The sequence below is a fragment of the Oncorhynchus masou genome, chromosome 24 (genome assembly GCF_036934945.1).
Source record: "Oncorhynchus masou masou isolate Uvic2021 chromosome 24, UVic_Omas_1.1, whole genome shotgun sequence".
In the NCBI taxonomy this organism is placed as follows: domain Eukaryota; kingdom Metazoa; phylum Chordata; class Actinopteri; order Salmoniformes; family Salmonidae; genus Oncorhynchus; species Oncorhynchus masou.
Genome location: NC_088235.1, coordinates 35677447 through 35702509, shown reverse-complemented (window position 1 = coordinate 35702509; position 25063 = coordinate 35677447).

The window sequence follows — 25063 nt, the reverse complement described above, 5'->3', positions numbered from 1 at the left end:
GGGCATTGTTCAAAGTTTTAGTAAAGGGTGTGTAGTCTCACTAACCTATTTCCTGTTCTCTCTCTGATCCCTTAGCCATTTAAATAGTTAATCCATTTTCCATTTCCCTGTGGTAGCATGCCAGGCCCTTTCACAGGGAACAAGGTGTGTGTGTGTGCGTGAGATAGTGGGGGACACTGCTGCCACACCTCTGGTTCCTGAATCCGACACCAACAATGTTCTCAGGAAGGGAGGGACTGAGTGGAACAGATCTGTCTGTGCTCTTGTCTACTCCATTGCTGTCATTGGGAGTTGGGATGATAGAACAAACAGGCTGGCACTCAGGCTAACAGGATTATATAGGGTTCTATCTAACTATTGCCCAATTGGGGTTAGTGTGCGTCTGAAATCCCCCCCCCCCCCCTCATGTAGTGCACAACTGGTCAAAAGTAATGCTCTATATTAAGTCATGATGCCAATGGACATCATGACTTAATTTTCTACTACTGTATCATTGCACATTTCATCGCCTACGTCTGTTTTATCCTCCACAGTTATGCCAAGTACTGGGACTCTGTGTGTGTGTTTATGTGGATTGTAAGAGAATACTCCCTTGTGTATTTATTGAGAACTCTCAAAGTGATGACTGTTGGATCTACAGTTCCGGTGTCAGGGTGATGCAACACTCCCTCTCTCTCTCCCTATGCCTCTCTCTTCCTCCCCCTCTCTGCCTCTCTGTCGCTCTCTCTCTGTCTCTGTCTCTGTCTCTCTCTCACTCTGCCCCCTGCTCTCTGTCCCCCTCTCTTCCCATAACATTCCCTGCCTGCTCCATTCCAGTGGAGATAAGGTTAGAGCCTTGGAAGCGACAACGTGTTGTAGCCGGTAGTCCCACAGTGACGCAACCCAATGATTTGATTATCTCCGTTGGCATTGGAAGGATGCTAAGCAACGTAAACACACACTATAAATACAACTACCCCCACTGCTCCACCCCACTATCACTGTCCAGTCCCCTCAAACTCCCCAAACTTGATTAAGAAATACAATATGCAGAGAGCAACGTGAAATGGCTTAGTCTTAGTTATTGATACTGATGTTTTTGTTAATAGGGATATATACGAATAAAATGTAATTTGATTGGTTGATTGATTTATTGGTTGATTAACAGATTTATTGGCACATGGATTTAACATCTTAAGTGTAGTGGCACAAATATTCCAAATGTATATCAACAGATTTGTCATAAATATCATGAAAATACAACTTTACCAGAGTACAATGGTACATATGAAACCACAACTTGCTTTGCCACAGCTATGGTCTTGTACTATACTAACAATGAAAAACTATACATTTGGCACAAACTTTATCAAATTAATCAATAATAGGCATAATAGGCAGTTACAAAAGTACATTGGAAGCATAAAAAATCATGCATATCGAACTTGAGAGATACATTGACTTCATTTAGGCAATCACTTCCTAGGTTCACTTTACGCAGTAATAAAGTGTGATTTGACCCTGTAAAGTCAGCTACTGTCTACATATCTAAGACATAACATTAAGTACCTATGAAATGTTCACTTGAAACATCAATTGAGTAGCCATAGAGTCACAGATGCATCACATGACATGCATGAGTATAGTAGAATGGAGAATCATGGTCCTCCGTGCTTTTCTGCTCCAGGGTGAAGTTTTCCCTAAGTACAGATCTAGGATCAGCTTCCTCTACCCCAAACCTAACCTTAACCATTAGTAAGGAAAATGAAAAAAGCCTGAAGATCAGAATCTATGGGCATATTCACCCTACTCCATCCTTCCGCTCCAATAATTTGGTTATTCCATCTTCATGGTCAGTCTTGGTCTTCCCAAATGACCAGGGAGAACAAATCACCAGACGTTACATTTTTTTTTGTAATTTAGCAGACACTCTTATCCAGAGTAATTAGGGTTGTACTTGTTTTGCTAAAGGGTACAGCAACAGATTTGTTTCATCTAGTCAGCTCAGGGATTCAAACCAGCAACCTTTTGGTTACTGGCTCAACACTCTTTTAACTGCTAGGCTTCCTGCCAGTCTTTGTAGGCCACTCTTGTCCTTACAGATAGGATCTTACCGACAGTACAGATTGTCTTTCTAGGCCATTCTAGTCCTTCAGCTAAGCATCTGTTTTGGACAATGTGTGAGTCCTTCATACCCAACCACCTCTGACATCCCTCATCTCTCTCTAGTAGTCTCTGTTCATTACCTCTTCATTCAAACTTCAAATTGTTTAAACTTCTATTTAACAGTGACTATCTCCCTCAGGGCTCAGACCACACAGACACCATGGTTGGACATGAGGGCTGTCTGACTCTCCCTCCTCCGGTCCTTCTTCCGCCCCAGCCGGACCCTCCAACAGACGGCACTGGACCCCAGCAGAACCAGCCCGGCTGACAGCAGAACCAGCCCCAGCACCGAGATGGTGGAACCGTGTGAGTTAAACATGTACGCCACAGCAGTTACCACAATACCGGCAATGAGGACCACCAAGCCGAATGGCACTGTGCACCGGTAGCACGACATCTCCGCCCCACCTGTGGCCGCTGTCAGCTGCATCTCGTTGATTAACAGGACAGTCGTCATGACGACGCTACAGTCCTTCTTGTTGTTGTTGGATTTCTCTGTGGGGATGCAGTGTTGGCAGTTGGACGTGAGGCATCGACAGTGCGCAACGTAACTGTCAAATTTCCCAGAGAAAGGCAGCTAACATTATGACACCTCTGTGAAACAGGAGCCAACCAATTTGATAAACAGTCCACTCTAATGATAAAATAAACAATGTAGCCTAAAGCTATAAAAAAACGCTATGATCCCAGCTAGCACATTTGGTTCCTTGGAACTTGTGGGAACGTATGGTTTTGGTTTCACATTGGTTGTGGGAATGAATCCAAAACATTTCCTGACTGGTAAAACTGAACATTTTGCTTGCTCTGTGAAAATGTATTTGGAGGTTGCAAGGAGGTTCTGTGAACGTTTTACTCTGGAAGGTTCTAAGAGTTTTCCTGGGAGGTTTTATTAATGCTCTGACAATGCAAATTATAGGTTATTTGAAGGTAATTTAATAACATTCTGAGAACATTTTCTAAATATTGTTAAAGTTCTGTAGTGGTTATTATTGAACGTTTTCTTAACACTCTAAGAACAAAATTTCAAGGTTTTTGAATAACTTTCTAAAAACCTTCACTGAATGTTCCAATAAGACTTATTTTGGGTAGGACGTTAATTTGTTTAGGCATTAATCATGTAAACTGTTTAAAAAAAATCTGATACAGCATTATTGAGATTTGAACCTGTGTGCTCCTCTTCTCTATCACTGGAATTTGTCCACTGCACCACCAGGATAGAGATAGGATGCTGTGTTTTGTTACGCATACAAAGCTGTACATTTTAGTCTATTCAAACAGAACCCATTTCAAAGGAAACAATCACTCCATAAGATCAGAACACATTTAACCAAGATAGAGGCGAGATATTTTTTATTTTTTTGATGCTGGAAACAGAATACATATGTTTTTAAATAACAATCTTAGAACGTTTTCTGAACATTGCTAATGTTTTCTTGTTTTTTTAGGGAAAGTTTTGTTTATTTTCTGAGAACGGAATTTAGAGACCCTGGTCCTGTGTGGCTCAGTCGGTAGAGCATGACGCTTGCAACGCCAAGTGTCGTGGGTTCGATTCCTGCTGGGGCCACCCATATGTAAAAGTAGTGGCCCCAGCCGACTTGTAAGTCGCTTTGGACAAAAGCGTCTGCTAAATGGGATATATTATTATTATATTATTATATATTAGAGACAATTGATGTGGAAGTTTTTTTTTTTACATTTCTTTATTGCAAAGAACTAGCATAAAAGAGAACCATACATTCTCAGAAAGTTCTGAAAACATTGCTTAAATATAACTTTTTGTCATTAGTCCACTGTTGATACAGTCCCAAAATGCTTTGCATGTCAGCAGTCTAGTTTATCAGATATTGGACTTTCAAGAAGCAAAGAGTCATCATATGCTGCAAAATGCAATAGTTATTTTGTGGATTTAGAACGTTCCCCGAATGTAGTAAAAATATGACATTAAATACAGTGCCTTGCAAAAGTATTCACCCCCTTGGTATTTTTCCTATTTTGTTGCCTTACAACCTGGAATTAAAATATTTTTTTTTAGGGGGGGGGGGGGGGTTGTATCATTTGATTTACATAACATGCCTACCACTTTGAAGATGCAAAATAATTTTTATTGTGAAACAAACAAGAAATAAGACAAAAAAACAGAACTTGAGCGTGCATAACTATTCATCCCCCAAAGTCAATACTTTGTTAGAGCCACCTTTTGCAGAAATTACAGCTGCAAGTCTCTTGGGGCATGTCTCTATAACCTTGGTACATCTAGCCACTGGGATTTTTGCCCATTCTTCAAGACAAAACTGCTCTAGCTCATTGAAGTTGGATGGGTTCCATTGGTGTACAGCAAACTTTAAGTCATACTACAGATTCTCAATTGGATTAAGATATTGGCTTTGACAAGGCCATTCCAAGACATTTAAATGTTTCCCCTTAAACCACTCGAGTGTTGCTTTAGCAGTATGCTTAGGGTCATTGTCCTGCTGGAAGGTGAACCTCCATCCCAGTCTCAAATCTCTGGAAGACTGAAACAAGTTTCCCTCAACAATTTCCCTGTATTTAGCACCATCCATCATTTCTTCAATTCTAACCAGTTTCCCAGTCCCTGCTGATGAAAACCATCCCCACAGCATGATGCTGCCCCCACCATGCTTCACTGCAGGGATGGTGTTCTCGGGGTAGTAGAGGTGTTGGGTTTGCGCCAGACATAGCGTAAATTTGTCTCATCTGACCAGAGTACCTAATTCCATATGTTTGGGGAGTCTCCCACATGCCTTTTGGCTTTTTTTTCTGGTCACTCTACTGTAAAGCACAGCTCTGTGGAGTTTATGGTTTAAAGTGGTCCTATGGACAGATACTTCAATCTCCGCTGTGGAGGTTTGCAGCTCCTTCAGGGTTATCTTTGATCTCTTTTTGCCTCTCTGATTAAGGCCCTCCATGCCTGGTCCGTAAGTGTTGGGTGTCCCTCTCTTGGCAGGTTTGTTGTAGTGCTATATTGTTTCCATTTTTAATAGTGGATTTAATGGTGCTCCATGGGATGTTCAAAGTTTCGGATATTTTTTATAACCCAACCCTGATCTGTACTTCTCCACAAATTTGTCTGTGACCTGTTTTTAGAGCTCTTTTGTCTTCATAGCGGTGCTTGCTTGCAGACGTTGGGGCCTTTCAGAACATTTGTATATACTGAGATCATGTGACACTTAGATTGCACACAGGTGGACTTTATTTAACTAAGTATGTGACTTCTGAAGGTAATTGGTTGCACCAGATCTTATTTAGGGACTTCATAGGAAAGGGGGTGAATACATATGCATGCACCACTTTCCAGTTTAAATTTTTATTTTTATTTTTTTAAACAAGTTTTGTTTTCATTTCACTTCACCAATTTGGACCATTTTGTGTATGTTCATTACATGGAATCCAAATAAAAATATATTTAAATTACAGGTTGTAATGCAACAAAATGTCAAACGCCAAGGGGAATGAATATCTTTGCAAGGCACTGTAGAACTTGTGTGGAATGTTCTGTGGAAGTGCTGAAATTCCCACAGAAGAACGTTATTTTTTTAAAGTTCTCTGAACAATTTGAGAATGTGACTTTAAGGCCAGGCACAAGGGTGGGCGACTCCAGTCCTCGAGGGCGTGATTGGTGTCCCACTTTTTCTCAATCTCTAGGAAAACACAAATGTTTAATCAAATTGTATTCTAAGTTGAAGATCATGATTAGGTGATTATTGGAGTCAGGTCACACCAATCAGGCCCTGGAGGACTGGAATTGCCCACTCCTGCGGCGGGACAACACCCCGAAGTAAAATAAATAATCTGAATCATATCACAATCAACTTTTACAAGTTGAATGTAGACATTAATGAAATAATGTTTTGTATTACAATTGACACTCAATTGACATTCGGCTTACAGTTTTACTACGCGATACGTTTAAGATGGCGCCGGAGAAGAAGGCAGACTTTTTACATGCCCCCAGCCAATTGCATTTTTTTGTTTTGTTTATTTGCATTGTTTGTAACTTATTTTTGTACTATTTTGTACATAATGTTGCCACTATTGTCTCTTATGACTGAAAATAACTTCTAGACATCAAGACTGCGATTACTCACCACAGACTAGCAGAATACTTTTTTCCCTTTCATGACTCTGACGAGCCCGACGCGAAGGATATACTGCTTCCTTGGGAACAGTCCCCGATCTGCGTGAATAGGAGGCGGTGAAAGAGGGGCAAAAGGCCGGCTGCCTTCTGAGAATTCACAGGGGATCGAATAAGCCCCGACTTCTCTACATTCTGCTTGCAAACGTGCAATCCTTGGAGAATAAAATCGACGAGTTACGCGGAAGATTAAACTACCAGCAAGACATAAAAAACTGTAACATCTTATGCTTCACAGAGTCGCGGCTGAACGACGACAATATCAACATACAGCTGGCTGGTTAGACGTTGTACCGGCAGCATAGAACAGCGGCGTCTGGTAAGACAAGGGGCGGCGGACTATGTATTTTTGTACATAACAGCTGGTGCACAATATTTAACCTCTCTGGGCAACCCGACGCACTAGCGTCCCACCTTTCCAACAATAAATGCAAATGCGCTACGCCAAATGCTAATAGCACTCGTTAAAACTCAAATGTTCATTAAAACACACATACAGGGTACTCAAATCAAGCTACACTCGTTGTGATTTTTAAAATGCTTTTCGGCGAAAGCATGAGAAGCTATTATCTGATAGCATGCAACACCCCGGAATACCTGAAGGGGACGTAAACAAAAGAATTAGCGTAGCCGGCGCTACACAAAACGCAGAAATAAAATATAAAACATTCATTACCTTTGACGAGCTTCTTTGTTGGCACTCCTATATGTCCCATAAACATAACAATTGGGTCTTTTTTTCAATTAAATCGGTCCTTGTATACCCAAAATGTCCATTTATGAAGACTGTGTGATCCAGGAAAAACACTGTTTATAAACGCAACGTTATTTTAAAAAATGAAAAGAGTTGCCTATAAACTTTGACAAAACACTTCAAACTACTTCTGTAATCCAACTTTAGGTATTAGTAAACGTTAATAAACGATCAAATTGATCACGGAGTGATCTGTATTCAATAGCAACAAGTTTGGAAAACGTAGTCCACTTTCCCCCTTCCATTTCTTCCTGCTGTGTACCTGACAAAAGGCTGTGCCTATTACTCATATGACCAAGGATTTAGCTGCATAGAAATCACAACACTGGCGACATCGTGTGGAAGCTGTAGGAACTGTAAGCCCATCGTTATCTATTATACCTTGCAATAGACAATACAGAGACTGGTGGATTGATTTTTTTCTTAGTCGATTTTGTGATCAGGTTTCCTTGCGATTTTGACCACGAAACACGTTCTGTTATAGTCACAGACATCATTTAACCGGTTTTAGAAACTTCAGAGTGTTTTCTATGCACACATACTAATCATATGCATATACTATATTCCTGGCATGAGTAGCAGGATGTTGAAATGTTGCGCAATTTTTAACAATGTTGAAAAAAGTAGCCCGATCTCTAACAGGTTATTAATTAAGGAAATCTGGAGCTATTGCTAGCGTATCTCATGATAAGCTGTAGACCACACTATCTACCAAGAGTTTATCTGTATTCTTTGTAGCTGTTTACATACCCCTATAGTCAGAGGCGGGCATTAAGACAGCATTGAATGAGCTGTATTCCGCCATAAGAAAACAAGAAAACGCTCACCCAGAGGTGGCACTCCTAGTAGCCGGGAACTTTATTGCAGGGAAACTTAAATCCATTTGACCAAATTTCCATCATAATGTTAAATGTGCAACCAGAGGAAAAAGAACTCTGGACCACCTATACTCTACACAGAGACGCATACAAAGGCCTCCCTCACCCTCCATTTGGCAAATCTGACCATAATTATATCATCCTGATTTCTGCTTACAAGCAAAAATTGAAGCAGGAAGTACCAGTGACTAGATCAATAAAAAAAGTGGTCAGATGAAGCAGATGCTTAGCTACAGGACTGTTTTGCTAGCACAGACTGGAATATGTTCCGTGATTCCTCTGATGGCATTGAGGAGTGCACCGCCTCAGTCATTGGCTTCATCAATGACGTCGTCCCCACAGTGACTGTACGTACATACCCCAACCAGAAGCCATGGATTACAGGCAACATCTGCACTGATCTAAAGGCTAGAGCTGCCGCTTTCAAGGAGTGAGCCTATAACCCGGAAGCTTTTAAGAAATCCTGCTATGCCCTCCGATGAACAATCAAAAAGGAAAAGCGTCAATACAGGACTAAGCTCGAATCGTACTCCACCGGCTCTGACACTCATCGGATGTGGCAGGGCTTGCAAACCATTACAGACTACAAAGGGAAGCACAGCCGAGAGCTGCCCAATGACACGAGCCTTCCAGACGAGCTAAACTACTTTTATGCTCGCTTCGAGGCATATAACATTGAAACATGCATGAGAGCACCAGCTGTTCCGGAAGACTGTGTGATCACTCTCCACAGCCGATGTGAGTAAGACCTTTAAACAGGTCAACATTCACAAGGCCGCGGGGCCAGACAGATTACCAGGACGTGTACTGCGAGCATGCGCTGAGAAGCTGGCAAGTGTCTTCACTGACATTTTCAACCTCTCCCTGTCCGAGTCTGTAATATCAACATGCTTCAAGCAGACCACCATACTGCCCGTGAACTAAGAACACTAAGGTAATCTACCCGTTGCTTTGAAAGACTGGTCATGGCTCACATCAACACCATCATCCTAGAAACCCTAGACCTCCTCCAATTTGCATACCGCCCCAACAGATCCACAGATGATGCAATCTCTATTGAACTCCACACTGCCCTTTTCCCACCTGGACAAAAGGAACACCTATGTGAGAATGCTATACATTGACTACAGCTCAGCATTCAACACCATAGTGCCCTCAAAGCTCATCAATAAGCTAATGACCCTGGCACTAAACACCTCCCTGTGCAACTGGATCCTGGACTTCCTGAAGGGCCGCAAACCGGTGGTAAGGGTAGGTAACAACACATCTACCATGCTGATCCTCAACACAGGGGCCCCTCCTGTACTCCCTGTTCACTCATGACTGCATGGCCAGGCACGACTCCAACACCGTCATTAAATTTGCAGATGACACAACAGTGGTAGGCCTGATCACCAACAACCACGAGACAGCCTATAGGGAGGAGGTCAGAGACCTGGCCGTGTGGTGCCAGGACAACAACCTCTCCCTCAACATGATCAAGACAAAGGAGATGATTGTGGACTACAGGAAAAAGAGGATCGAGCACGCCCCCATTTTCATCAATGGGGCTGCAGTGGAGCAGGTTGAGAGCTTTAAGTTCCTTGGTGTCCACATCACCAACAAACTAACATGGTCCAAGCACACCAAGGAGGTCGTGAAAAGGGCACGACAAAACCTATTCCCTCTTCAGGAGACTGAAAAGAGCATCCTGACAGTTGCATCACTGCCTGGTATGGCAACTGCTCGGCCTCCGAACACAAGGCACTACAGAGGGTAATGCGAACTGCCCAGTACATCACTGGGACCACGATTCCTGCCATCCAGGACCTCTATACCAGGCGGTGTCAGAGGAAGGCCCTAAAAATTGTCAAAGATTCCAGCCACCCTAGTCATAGACTGTTCTCTCTGCTACCGCACAGCAAGCGGTACCGGAGCGCCAATCTTAGGTCCAAGAGGCTTCTAAATAGCTTCTACCCCCAAGCCATATGACTCCTGAACATCTAGTCATATGGCTACCCAGACTATTTGCATTGCCCCCCCTCTCCCCCTCTTTACACCACTGCTACTCTCTGTTGTCCTTTATGCATAGTCACCTTAATAACTCTACCTACATGTACAGTACATACTACCTCAACTAACCGGTGCCCCCACACATTGACTCTGTATTGGTACCCCATGTATCTAGTCTCGCTATTGTTATTTTACTGCTGCTCTTTAATTTCTTGTTACTTTTATCTTTTATTCTTATACATATTTTTTTTAAACTGCATTGTTGGTTAGGGGCTCGTAAGTAAGCATTTCACTGTTGTATTCGGTGCATGTGACTAATACAATTTGATTTGATTTTTTAAAAAGCCACGTTAGACAGGATTACCTAGACATACTGACCAGTTCAAATAGACAGAAGCCCGCTATATGGTATCCAAACTCATCTTTCTGCATGTCCAGCCCACTCATTATCTCTGCCAATCCTGGCTAGTGGGAAAGTTGCTGGCTTTTTCTGTGGCTAAACCCACTAGGGTCGTAATTTAACAATTTTATTTCTATTTACAGGTGGCAAACAAGTTTGTTATTAAAGCACATGAAAGTTCACATGTTCGAGAAGACATTTCTGACAAACAAACGCATTTCGATTTTTTTTTTAAAAGATAACGTTCAAACGGCTCTCCTTTGAACTAGTGCCCTTCGACATATGCCTAGTTTCCTGAAATGGGTCACATATTGACTTTTACCATATAAGGCCATCTTCTGCATACCACCCCTACCTTGTCACAACACACCTGATTGGCTCAAACGCGTTAATAAGAAGGAAAGAAATGCCACAAATTAAGTTCAGGGCAGCATACTGGGTGGGGGCTGGGTAGTGATGAGTACTTAACAGTCTGATGGCTTTGAGATAGAAGCTGTTTTTCAGGCTCTTGGTCCCAGGTTTGATGCACCTGTTCTGACCTCGCCTTCTGGATGATAGCGTGCTGAACAGGCCATGGTTCGGGTTGTTGATGTCCTTGATGATCTTTTTGGCATTCCTGTAACATCGGGTGCTGTAGGCGTCCTGCAGGGCAGGCAATGTGTCCCCGGTGATGCGTTGGGCAGACCGCACAATCCTCTGGAGAGCCCTGTGGTTGCGGGTGCTGCAGTTGCCATACCAGGCTGCTCTCAATGGTGCATCTGCAAAAGTTTGTGAGGGTCTTAGGGGCCCAAGACACATTTTTTCAGCCTCCAGAAGTTGAAGAGACAATGTTGCGCCTTCTTCACCACAAAGTCTGTGTGGGTGAACTATTTCTGATTGTCAGTGATGTGCACGCCCAGGAACTTGAAGCTTTTCACCTTCTCCACTGCAGTCGGGTTGATGTGGATACTGGGGTGCTCCTTCTGCTGTCTCCTGAAATCCACGATCAGCTCCTTCGTTTTGTTGACATTGCGGGAAAGGTTATTTTCCTGGCACCACTCCGCTCGGGCCCTCACCTCCTCCATGAGGGCTGTCTTGTCATTTTTTGATTGAGTTGGAGGCGTTGGAGGCATTCAAAAATGTCAAAGATTTTACAGTTACATTTCATATGAGGAAATCAGTCAATTGAAATACATTCATTAGGCTCTAATCTATGGATTTCACATGACTAGTAATACAGATATGCATCTGCCTCACAATGGGCCTCGGGGTTCTCGTTGTGGTATTTTTATGTCTTCAAATTGTCAATCAATAAAATGCAATTTACTTCTTTGTATGTAACTTACGCTTGCCCATACCATAACCCCACTGCCTCCATGGGGCATTCTGTTAACAATGTTGACATCAGCAAACCGCTCGCCCACACAACACCGTACACATGGTCTGCAGTTGTGAGGCCGGTTGGACGTAGTGCCAAATTCTCTAAAACAACATTGGAGGTGGCTTATGCTAGAGAAATTAACATGAAATTCTCTGCCAACAGCTCTGGTGGACATTCCTGCAATCAGCATGCCGATTGCATGCTCCATCAAAACTTGAGACATCTGTGGTATTGCGTTGTGTGACAAAATTGCCTATTTTAGAGTGGCCTTTTATTGTCCCCAGCACAAGTTGCGCCCGTGTAATGATCACGCTGTTTAATCAGCTTCTTGATATGCCACACCGGTCAGGTGGATGGATTACCTTTGCAAACGATAAATGCTCACTAACAGCAATGTAAACAAATTTATGCACAACATTTGAGAGGAATAAGCTTTTTGTGAGCATGGAATATTTCTGGGATCTTTTATTTCAGCTCATGAAACATGGGCGTTTATAATTTTGATCAGTGTAAAATGAAATGTTTACAGCATATAAACAATTCCCTCTGGCCACGTCTGGAGAATATATCTAAGGATAACCATACAAAATGTGGCGGTCGTCGTCACCGGCCTATTAGCTGCCACTGATTGTCTTTCCTCCCCCTCCTTGTATGTTTAGTGGTAGCACCTGTTTATGTTTAATTAGTTTGTCTTTATTAGACAGCCGGCCCGCCTGGTTGTTTGCGGGATTATTTCTATGTAACCTTCGGCTCTGATGTAGAGGTACGTGTATTTTCCGTTGTACATTTTGATTCCCTGTGTTTAGGTACGTTCCCATTGTGAGCACCCTGTGGTGCGTTGGTGCTATTAAAGACGCACAGCATTGAACTCTCTGTCTCCTGCTTTTGACTCCACACCCACGACACCCGGAGCATTACAGCCTGGCCTAAAATAGAAGCATGTAGGACACGTTATGCTGAAGTACTGAAATTACCACAGAAGAACGTTGTTTCTTAATGTTCTCGGAACAATTTAAGAACATGATTTTAAAAAGAACCACAAAGAAACCGGTAGGAAACGTTATGCTGAAGTACTGAAATTACCACAGAAGAACGTTGTTTCATAATGTTCTCGGAACAATTTAAGAACATGATTTTAAAAAGAACCACAAAGAAACCGGTAGGAAACGTTATGCTGAAGTACTGAAATTCCCACAGAACATGACCTTAAATGTAAACCATGTTTGAAACTTCAGGAAATGTTCTGTTAAAGGGAAAATCTGCAGTTGCTACATCAATTTTTGGAATTCTAAATGAATGATATATATCCATTGATTCTTGAATAACTTATAAATGCCTAATGAGCTTAGTTAAACTGTCGTGCCCCATCAGAACCCAACATATTTACTTGTTTTACTGCAATGTTTGTAAATAAAGAAAAAAAACACCATATAGTCTCAAAACATAAAAAAAATATTTGGATATCATGGATGGTCAGTCCTTGCATCCATAGCGTAGTCTATGATTTTGCAATATTTGCAGGCAAATAAGCTTGATTTTGCTGCAGCAATTCTGACATTTTCCATTGGCAATATGCAAAGTGAAAATGCGCTGACGAGGAAAATATTTGTTGACGTGTGGCTTGATTGAACCATATTATGCAGTAAATGTGCGGTCAGGTGACTGGTTGAAATTATCAGCCCTATTTTTGTATTGCTGTGATGGGTCAGTTTTATGCAATAATATTGCGATTATTTGACTGTTTTATGTGGAAATAGTGTGGTGATTGGTCAAATTTGCACACCCTCACATAATATGCAGGGAATTGTTGATTTTGCTGAACATTTTGTAATTGCAGAATTTCAGAATCCTGGAGGAACTGTACTGTAAAGTAATTAAATACCACTTTTTTTTGTGCTGAGAATGTTCTAAAGCCAAGCAACTATCCTGCACTATTCCCAGAAAGGTTGTATGTAATATAACCATAGGTTTCTTCAAGCTTGGTGAGAGCGTGGTTGACCTATGGTTCTCAGAACGTTATGTGCCAGCTGGGATCCGTCATCAACTCTTCTCTGTCGATGTCAACTAGTATGTGATGCAATATTCGTTGGCCAATGCGCGCGTGATAGAGATTATTTTGAATGAAAAAAAAACAATCTAATTACTCACCTTAAAATGCTGACTGATTCCATATTTTACACCTAACCCATGAATATATCGTAGTTTCAGGAATATAGTATTCAGTGCCAATAATAACTGTGAATTTCACAATTAAGGTAAATACATAAATTGAAGTTACTGTATCCTGGAGCTCTTCTCAGTCTTCTGAAACAGTGCGTCTTTGTGGTAAGGGAATGCAACCGACAGCCTATTCACTCTCATCTCGAGCTTGAAGTTGTATGTCATCCATTCGTTTTTTGTCCATTATCAGGTCGTGTTTTTTGTCCAAATACAGATTAGAATATACGACTATCCTGTAACTTTAGCACCAGCATATGAAAATGTATTATATGCGCAGAGGTTTCCCCAGAATGAGATATATATAGCCGACCACCTTTCATTCCAATCACTTCTATTCTCTCTATACACTGTCTATGTATCGTGTAGGCATGTCTAGAAAGCTGTGGCTCTCTGCAATGATCTGGTCTACATCGTCTTGGAGAATCACGCAAGGGGGAAATCAATAGCTAAAGGGGGGAGTGTCTGTGAGACGACTTTCCTCTCCCCCTCACCTACTGAACAAGCAAGGAATCTTTTAACCCTTTCCACCCTTAGCCCTTATTTTAAAGTATACAGCAAACACAATTGCGTTGTCTTTATGACCATAGCGTCACAACTGATTCTGTATTCAAACAAAAATTCAATTCGTTTTTGATTATTTTACCGGTAGTGTATATAATAACATAATTGCAAAATTAACTTGTCTACTGTTATGACATAATACTTTGTCTTATCCATGTTGTTCAGTTCTACTAGTGTTTCAAGGTGTCAACGAGTACCTATGTCATTAACGAGGAATGGCCTTTAGAGTAACTGACTCTCCAGTGTTTCCAGATTTCTATTAAATATGACCTATAATTAAAGTGATACTTCGGGATTTTGGAAATGAGGCCCTTTATCTACCTCCTCAGTCAGATGTCTCTTTCTCCAGTATGAAAGAAGTTAGAGGTAGTTTTGAGAGCCAATGCTAACTAGCATTAGCGGAATGACTGGAAGTCTATGGTATCTACTAGCAGTTTTCCTTCCAATAAATTGTAATTGAGTATGTTATAAAGCAGCTTTTCTGTGTTGGAATGGTTAGGGCATACTCCAACAACAGAATGGCTTATACCGGTCATAAAAAATATTCATACAGTAGACCGCTGATTGGCCAGCTCATCTTCAGGAGGATTACATCATCCTTTATGAGGAAAAAGCAAGCATTTTTAATTGGTCTGTTAGAGATACAAGTTTGAGGTCAAATCAAATGTTAATTGTCACATGCTTTGTAAACAAAACAATTGTATCACAAGAAACACAAGGAACAAATACACAATGACCAATGACAGCTTGGCGATATACATGGGGTACCAGTACTGAGTCGATGTGTAGGCATATATTGTAGATACAGTGCATTCGGAAAGTATTCAGACCTCTTGACTTTTTCCACATTTTGATACTTTACAGCCCTATTCAAAAATGGATTACATAATTTGTTACCCTCATCAATATACACACAATACCCCATAACGATAAAGCGAAAACAAGTTTTTAGATATTTTTGCATATGCATTAAAAATAAAATAAACAGAATATGACTGGTTTGGGCACACCTACTCATTCCAGTTTATTTTTTAATTCATTTTTTATAATTTTTTTTATTGTAGAATAATAATGAAGACATTAAAAACTATTAAATAACACACATGGAATCATGTAGTAACCAAAAAAGTGTTAATCACATCAAAATATATTTAAGTAGCCACCCTTTGTCTTGATGGCAGCTTTGCACTATCTTGGCATTCTCTCAACCAGCTTCATGAGTTAGTCACCTGGAATGCATTTCAATTAACAGGTGTGCCTTGTTAAAAGTTTATTTGTGGCATTTCTTTCCTTCTTAATGCGTTTCAGCCAATCAGTTGTGTTGTGACATGGTAGGGGTGGTATACAGAAGATGGTCTTTAAGTCCATTTAATGGCAAGAACAGTTCAAATAAGCAAAGAGAAATGACAGTCCATTACTTTAAGACATGAATGTCAGTCAATGCGGAACAAAGACCTTTGAAAGTTTCTTTAAGTGCAGTCGCAAAAACCATCAAGCACTATGATGAAACTGGCTCTCGTGAGGACCACCACAGGAAAGGAAGACCCAGAGTTACCTCTGCTGCAGAGGATATGTTCATTAGAGTTAACTGCACCTCAGATTGCAGCCCAAATAAATGCTTCACAGAGTTCAAGTAACAGACACATCTCAACATCAACTGTTCAGAGGAAACTGTGTGAATCAGGCCTTCATGTGGAATTGCTGCAAAGAAACCACTACTAAAGGACACCAATAATAATAAGAGACTTGCTTGGGCCAAGAAACACAAGCAATGGACATTAGACTGGTGGAAATCTGGCCTTTGGTCTGATGAGTCCAAATTTGAGATTTCTGGTTCCAAATGCCTTGTCTTTTGAGATGAAGAGTGGTTGAACGGATAATCTCCGCATGTGTGGTTCCCACCGTGAAGCATGGAGGAGGTGTTTTGGTATGGGGGTGCTTTGCTGGTGACACTGTCGGTGATTTATTTAGAATTCAAGGCACACTTAACCAGCATGGCTACCACAGCATTCAGCAGCAATACGCCATCCCATCTGGTTTGCGCTTAGTGGGACTATCATTTGTTTTTAAACAGGACAATGACCCAATACACACCTCCAGGCTGTGTAAGGGCTATTTGACCAAAGAGAGTGATGGAGTGCTGCATCAGATGACCTGGCCTCCACAATCCCCCAACCTCGACCCAATTGAGATGGTTTGGGATGAGTTGGACCACAGAGTGAAGGAAAAGCAGCCAACAAGTGCTCAGCATACGTGGGAACTCCTTCAGGACTGTTGGAAAAGCATTCCTCAGGAGAGCATGGTTGAGAGCATGCCAAATCTGTGCAAAGCTGTCATCAAGGCAAAGGCCAGCTAGTTGAAGAATCTCTAATATAACATATATTTGATTTGTTTAACACTTTTTTTGGCTACTACATGATTCCATATGTGTTATTTCATAATTTTGATGTCTTCACTGTTATTTTACAATGTAGAAAATAGTAAAAAATAAAGAAAATCCTTGAATGAATAGGTGTGTCCAAGCTTTTGACTGGTATTGTAAGTATTCAGATCCTTTACTCAATACTTTGTTGAAGCACCTTTGGCAGCGATTACAGCCTCAAGTCTTCTTGGCACACCTGTATTTGGGGAGTTTCTCCCATTCTTCTCTGCAGATCTTCTCAAGCTCTGTAAGGTTGGATGGGGAGCGTCGCTGCACAGCTATTTTCAGGTCTCTCCAGAGATGTTTGATCAGGTTCAAGTCCGGTCTCTGGCTGGGCCACTCAAGGACATTCAGAGACTTGTCCCAAAGCCACTCCCACCTTGTCCTGTTGGAAGGGGAACCTTCGCCCCAGTCTGAGGTCCTGAGTGCTCTGGAGCATGTTTTCATCAAGGATCTCTCTGTACTTTGCTACGTTCATATGTCACTTGATCCTGATTAGTCTCCCAGTTCCTGCCGCTGAAAAACATCCCCACAGCATGATTCTGCCAGTGTCCTGCTCCTTGAAAGCAGCAGCTCTAGCCTTTAGCTCAGTGCAGATGTTGCCTGTAATCCATAGCTTCTGGTTGGGATATGCATGTACTGTCACTGTGGGGATGACATTGTCAAGGCACTTATTAATGAAGATGGTAACTGATGTGGTAAAGTCCTCAATGTCATCGGATAAATTCTGGAACATATTCCAGTCTGTGCTAGCGAAACTGTCCTGTAGTTTAGCATCTGCTTCATCAGACCACTTCGTAGTATTGAGGCATCACTGGTATTTCATGTTTGAGTTTTTGAATGTAAGTAGGAATCAAGATGTCATGAATCCTGCCGAAGATGGTGCCTCTTCCTGTTCGGGCGGCGCTTTGCGGTCGTCTTCGCCGGCCTATTAGCTGCCATCGATTCCCTTTCCGTTTGTTTCTGTTTATTGGGTTTAATTGGGTACACCTGTTTTGAGTTAGTGTTTGTTTGTAGGCTATTTAAGGGCACTAGGCCCGCTGGGTATTTGTATGGGCTTGTTCTCTGTTATTTGGTTTTGGTGTAGTAGTGTGATCTTTATTTTTCCGGACAGTTTTAGTCCTTTGTATTTCGGACGGGTTGTTTCATGCGCCCTTGGGTTTTGCATGACCGTGTCTCCACTGTCTTTGGAATAAAATATCCACGTACGGAATTACCTGCTCTCTGCGCTTGACTCTTCCACTCACCATTCATAGAAGTCGTAACACAAGAGAATAGAGTTATAGTCAGATTTGCTAAATGGAGGGTGAGGAAGAGCTTTGTATGTGTCTTTGTGTGTGGAGTAAAGGGGATCTTTTTTTCTATAGGTGCACAGGTGACATGCTGGTAGAAATGATTCATCGAACCTATGAGTCAAACTGTATGTGTAGACGGCTTGGCAGAAGGTGAATGGTGAACTTTTGTTGCACACATCCAGATGATGCTGAATACTATTTTGCAATGACACTATTGGTATGATCAAGGCGTTAACTAAATGCACTAAATCACAGATTTTGCACAACATTGCGCACATTAGGCTACAAATCATTTAATATACTGAGACAAATTACAGTCAATTTATTGAACATGAAATGTATTTCAATATGATTGAAATAGGCCTATAGCCTACTGCCTTTATTTTAATGCAGTCATCTCGATTTTTATTTGAACCATATTTTTACACGTTGGTTGTTTGTATTAATTGCAAAGACATTGGCAATTTTGTAATTGTAGTCAACTTTGTTCTGAAGTTATCGTGGTCACAGAAAGACAGATAAACCATGTGATCCTATGTTTAGCGGAGGTCTTCTGCGTATATATACAGTGATGTGGGAGGGCAAAAAAGCATCTAACGACATACGTAGCTGTTCTGCCGTTAGATTACGAGCCCTCTACTTTCATATTACATCAAAATAATTTCACAACTGCAAAATATACATTTACAGTACTCTGTTTAAACTGGTTTTAACACAGTTGCAGCCAACAGTATTTTTCAGTGACAACATAAAAAGGAATGTCCCTTTTCAGGATTTCTCTTTCAAAGATAATTCGTAAAAATCCAAATAACTTCACAGACCTTCATTGTAAAGGGTTTAAACATCGTTTCCCATGCCTGTTCAATGAACCATAAACAATTATAGAACAGTGGAACGGTCGTTTAGACACTAACAGCTTACAGACGGTAGGCAGTTAAGGTCACAGTTATGAAAACTTAGGACACTAAAAGAGGCCTTTCTACTGACTCTGAAAAACACCAAAAGAAAGATGCCCGGGGTCACTGCTCATCTGCGTGAACGTGCCTTAGGCATGCTGTAAGGAGGCATGAGGACTGCAGATGTGGCCAGGGCAATAAATTGCAATGTCCGTACTGTGAGACACCTAAGACAGCGCTACAGGGAGACAGGACGGACAGCTGATTGTCCTTGCAGTGGCAGACCACGTGTAACACCTGCACAGGATCGGTACATCCGATCATCACACCTATGGGACAGGTACAGGACGGCAACAACAACTGCCTGAGTTACACCATCAGTGCTCAGACTGTCCTCATTTCATCTATCAGTCCCCATTTTTTTGTGTGCACGAACAGACAGAAGAAAACCTGCCGGAGATTAAAACAAACACAAACATCAGAAAATGTCATAATATATGTGGGAACTGTTTCGACTGGGAAGCCTACAGTAAGTTTCCCAGTCGAAAGAGTTTGTGCATATAATGATGAAATTTGGGGGCAGTTTTGTTTGTTTTTTTGTTCGCATTTTTTTTCTTGTGAAAATGTATGCACTTACATGCTAAATGGCTAAAATCTAAAATGTAAGAAAAGTTGGTAGTTGGTAGTCTACGCCCCTTCATCAGGGATTGGTCAACAGTACTATTTCTAGCAGGAGTGGGAAGATTATGGATGGGATTCTTCAATTACGTGATTGTTTTCATTCATCGAGAGACAACTAGTTTTCATGCACATTTTTTCACATTCTTTCAACCAAACATCATTGTTAGATGTAAAATTGAGTGACTAAGACCTCCTCGGCAAAAATTAATTACAGATTTATTGGTTTACGTTTGGGAAGAAGAAGAAGAAGAAGAAGAAGAAAAGGACTGCAGACTAGTCACAGAAGAGGATATGGAGAGCTTTTCCAAAGATGATTTCATGTGGATCTCAGTAAAGAAACGGAGGAAATTACATTGTGGCTTAGGGCCATGACGAAAAAGCATTGTCGGTCCCATTCTGGCTCTTGTAGTAAGAAAGAATGAATGCAGGAAGAGAAGAAGATGGAGGCCATAAAGCATAAAAAAGGCATTAAGCACAGATCTTGTCTCCCAAAGCGTGGAACGATAGGGTACATAGTTAAGTTGATGAGGTTGAGGGGGAATTACCTGAGGTGACAGATGTGGTGAAGATCCCAGTCTCATCCCGAGGATTATGATGAAGATGATTCTGGCCCAGTGTGAGTGAGATTTTTGGAGAAAGTGGATCCTTACCTTTTGGCTGATCCATATGTGGTATCAGGTTGGGTGGAAAGGACATTGGGTACTGTTATTGGTGAAGGTAAACTGAAGTGGACTTTGTTTTTCCATGCATGTGGGTCACGATCTGTTTCTTGCTTGCTCTTAGAAACAGGGCACCATTGAAAGGAGTGATTTCTGGGGTAGCGTTGAGTGTGGAGGTGGAGCAATTGAAGTTGAATATTCCTGGTGTTTGTGATGCCCACCCTTTGGTGTGACGCAGTCCTTTTGAGTTTTGAATTAGAGTTTTGAATATGCTAGGTAAAGCCCTGCCTTATCACAGCTCACTGGTCTGTGACGACCCTCCCACTCTGTCTGCCGTATTCTCTCTTTGTTGTTTCCTTATTAGGATGCCGGTGGGCGGAGTTGGGAGGGTGGTCAGCTACATGGGAAACACCTGGGCCCGGTGTCTCCCAGGATAAATACACCACTTCCCCATTCATGGAGGAGACTCTCTCCAACGTAGCACACAACCCAAACAACAAAGGCAACCAATACTGGGCCTATCAAACTCAAACAAAATATGCAAACGAAACACGTACCTCCACGGTCTCCCAAACCAATAGTTCAAAGTATCCCGGACGAACCCCCACTCTTTCCGAATACGGGGCTCTGCAAAGACACTTTTGTGAGTCAACACATACTCGTCCGCCAAAACCACAGCTTCAGCGACATTCTTTACTTTCTGTTCGTTAATATACGTGGCAATATGATCAGGAATTGTGTCCTTAAATTGCTCTAACATGATCAGATCACACAGCCCTTGGAAAGTCACAACTGCAGAGGTGGAACACCAGCGATTAAACTGTAAAGATAATTGTTGCGCAAACTCAACACGAGTCTGCTTATCATCCCTTTTTAAAGTTCTAAATCGTTGGCGGTAAGCCTCAGGGACCAATTCATAAATCTGTAACACAGCTGTTTTAACTTTATCAAAACTTGTCACACCTGTCAATTAATTGGTAAGCCTAATCAAGCTATTAAGCCGGTACCCTTGTTTCCTATTCCTGTACTCAGCCAACCTTTTGAGTATCTGATTATTGACTGTGTGGGTCCTCTGCCTCGTTCTAAAAAGGGTAGCAGTTACCTGTTCACTGTGATGTGTCAGACCACTAGGTTTCCTGTTGCCTATCCTCTCCGATCTATCACGATTAAGTCTGTGTTAAAAGCTTTGACTCAGTTTCTCTCATTGTTTGGAATCCCTAAGGTCATTCAGAGTGATCAAGGATCCAATTTCACCTCTAATCTGTTTAGTCAGGTTCTGCAACAGCTCCACGTTAAACACAATTTGTCTAGCGCCTATCACGCGCAAAGTCAAGGAGCACTGGAACGTTTCCATCAAGCACTTAAGTCTTTGTTGAGAGCTTATTGTACTGAGATGGATAAGGATTGGGAGGAGGGGTTGCCTTGGTTACTGTTAGCCGCTAGGGAGGTTTCACAGGAGAGCACGGGTTTCAGTCCAAATGACCTTGTGTTTGGACATAGGGTGCGTGGACTTTTATCTGTTCTCCAGGATGACTGGAAGTCTCCCGAGCCTCCTCAGTCCCTGTTATCGTATGTGTGTGAAATGGCTAAGGAGAAGTTATCATCTTCACAGCAGAGGATGAAGGGCATATTTGATCGCCGAACTGAGCCTCGTCACTTTAGTCCGGGTGACCAGGTTCTTGCTCTGCTGCCAATTGTTGGTACTCCTTTTCAAGCCAAGTTTCAAGGTCCATATACAGTGGTGCGCCAGTACACTGAGCAAAATTATCTAGTTGCCACTCCAGAACGGAGGAAAGCACATCAGCTGTGCCATGTAAATCTGTTAAAACCCTATTATGCACGTTCCTCTGAGACTGAAGGACGGTATTCTATGTACGGTAAACCTGTTCTTTTGGCTGATACCGTTGTTTCCTTGGGTTCTTCTCATGCACAGATCTAGCATGACGAGGAATATGTTCCTGGTCCTGACGACTGTATATTGCAGGGTAGATTGAAAAATTCAGAAACACTGGATATGATGGGCGGAAAGAGATGGTTGGTCTGATTCAGAGATTTCCAGGTTTGTTTTCTGATACACCTACACGTACAACCTTAATAGAACATGATATTGACATTGGAGATGCTGACCTCATTCGTCAGCGGTTCTATAGAGTTTCTTCAGAGAAACTATGTTGTCTGGATGCTGAGGTCAAGTACATGCTGGAGATGCAAAGAGGTTGCTTACCTCAACTCTGGTGCTGGCTGCTCCTCGCATGGATTTGTCATTTACCTTGCAGGTGGATGCTAGTCATGTGGGGGCAGGTGCAGTTTTGCTGCAAGAAGATGTGTCTGGGGTTGAGAGGCCTGTTAGTTTCTTTTCTAAAAAGTTTAACGATTATCAGTTGAACTATTTGGTTATTGAAAAGGAAGCACTAGCACTCATTTGGGCCCTACAACACTTCGAAGTGTGTGTCGGGTCGGGGGTAGTACCTATTGTGGTCTACACCGACCATAACCCCCTCACTTTTTTGAGGTCCATGATGTGTTCAAACCAGAGGATAATGCGATGGTATTTATTTTTACAATCCTTCCATCTCGATGTGCGGCACATCCGGGGGACTGAAAACGTGATTGCTGATGCGCTCTCTCGTGCACCCTGTTCCTAAATGTTTACGTGACTGACCATTGTTCGTATTGTCATGGTCTCTCTGTCTTGTCTGCTCCCTCCTGGTTTTTTCTTCTTTCCTCTTAAATGTTGCTTCCTGTGCGAAGGTTGCTGAGGTCTAGGGAGGAGGTTGGCTGGGGCAAATTGTAAGTGAACATGTAACCCCTCATCAATTTGGGACACAGAAGCTGTGTTAAGTTGGGACGCAGAGGGCTGTGTCGTTGTTCCGGGGCCCTTGTTGGTCCCCGGTTTTATGGGGGGGAATGTGACGACCCTCCCACTCTGTCTGCCGTATTCTCTCTTTGTTGTTTCCTTATTAGGATGCAGGTGGGCGGAGTTGGGAGAGTCGTCAGCTACATGGGAAACATCTGGGCCCGGTGTCTCCCAGGATAAATACACCACTTCCCCATTCATGGAGGAGACTCTCTCCATGCAGACACCTTTATGGATTTTGTTGTGTTTCTTGGTGGTTTTTGAGTTGTTTGCTTTAGCATCTTTTCAACACCCTGCATTATCACCTTCATGCATGCAAAACACTCACTTACACTACTGATTACTGATTACACACACCATTGTATATTTTCCTTAGTTGCTTTAGTTAATAAATATATCTTTTGTTACACCTTATCTCCACGTTGTCTCCCTTTTGTTACGGGCTTTGAGCCGGTTCGTGACAGGTCACCATAGCAGCACCCACCCGTAGCACGCGCTCCAGCAGGTATATTTCACTGATCACCCCCAAAGCCAATTTCTCCTTTGGCTGCCTTTCCTTCTAGTTCTCTGCTGCCAATGACTGTAACGAATTGCAAAAATCACTGAAGCTGGCGACTCATATCTCCCTCACTAACTTTAAGCACCAGCTGTCAGAGCAGCTCACAGATCATTGCACTTGTACATAGCCCATGCAACTACCTCATACCCATACTGTTATTTTTTTTTCTTCTCCTTTGCACCTCAGTATCTCTACTTACACACGCATCTTCTGCACATCTATCACTCCAGGGTTTAATTGCTAAATTGTAAGTATTTTGCCACTATGGCCTATTTATTGCCTTACCTCCCTTATCTTACCTCATTTGCACACACTGTATAGAGACTTTTTCTATTTCTATCTTTTTCTACTTTTTCTATTCTATTGTGTTATTGACTGTATGTTTGTTTATTCCATGTGTAACTCTGCGTTGTTGTTTGTGTCACAATGCTTTGCTTTATCTTGGCCAGGTTGCAGTTGTAAAATGAGAATTTGTTCTCAACTAGCCTACCTGGTTAAATAAAGGTGAAATAAAATCTAAAAAATAAAAGATCGTAATCTCTGCCCAGTCAGTCCATGTTGCTAGCCTGTTGTGCCTGTTTTCCCTTGCTTGATGCTGTTTTCCTCTCCGCTACAGTTCTTCCCGCTCTGACTCTGGTCCCTGTCTCCAGTTCGACTTCTTGTCAGTCCTGCTAGTCTGTCCTGGATTCCCCACTCTACGCTCCCTTGGATTCCCCTCTGGACCTGCTTACCCTGTCCCCACACCTCTCACTCCAGCCTCAGCCTCCGCACCTGGTTTCCAGCAACCCGCCCAAGCTTCCCCTGGCCTGCACTCAATCTTCCCCCCGTCTTTCAATAAATACCTTGGTTACCTCATTGCAGTCTCCTTGTCTGAGTCTGCTCTTGGGTTTGCTGTTCAGCTCCCCGTAACATTTATATTCCCTATAGTGCACAATGTTAGACCTGGGTCTAAAGGGCATTGGTCAACAGTAGTGCACTATAGGGAATAGGGTGCCATTTGGGGATACACTCCATGTGTGGTCTGGTCTGGCGAGGAGTCTACCCTGTTCACTGGCTTCTCTTTGGCACAGTAACCTTTGACCGTGAACTCCTTCCTGTCTGTTCTCCGAGGCTGCAGGCTATGGTATATTTACATTACAGAGGCAGGAAATGAGGTAATCCCTGGTTGCTGTGGTGGAATCCCCATGGAAACTGGGAATTATAGGGACATTTCCTATGCTGTCTTCACTTC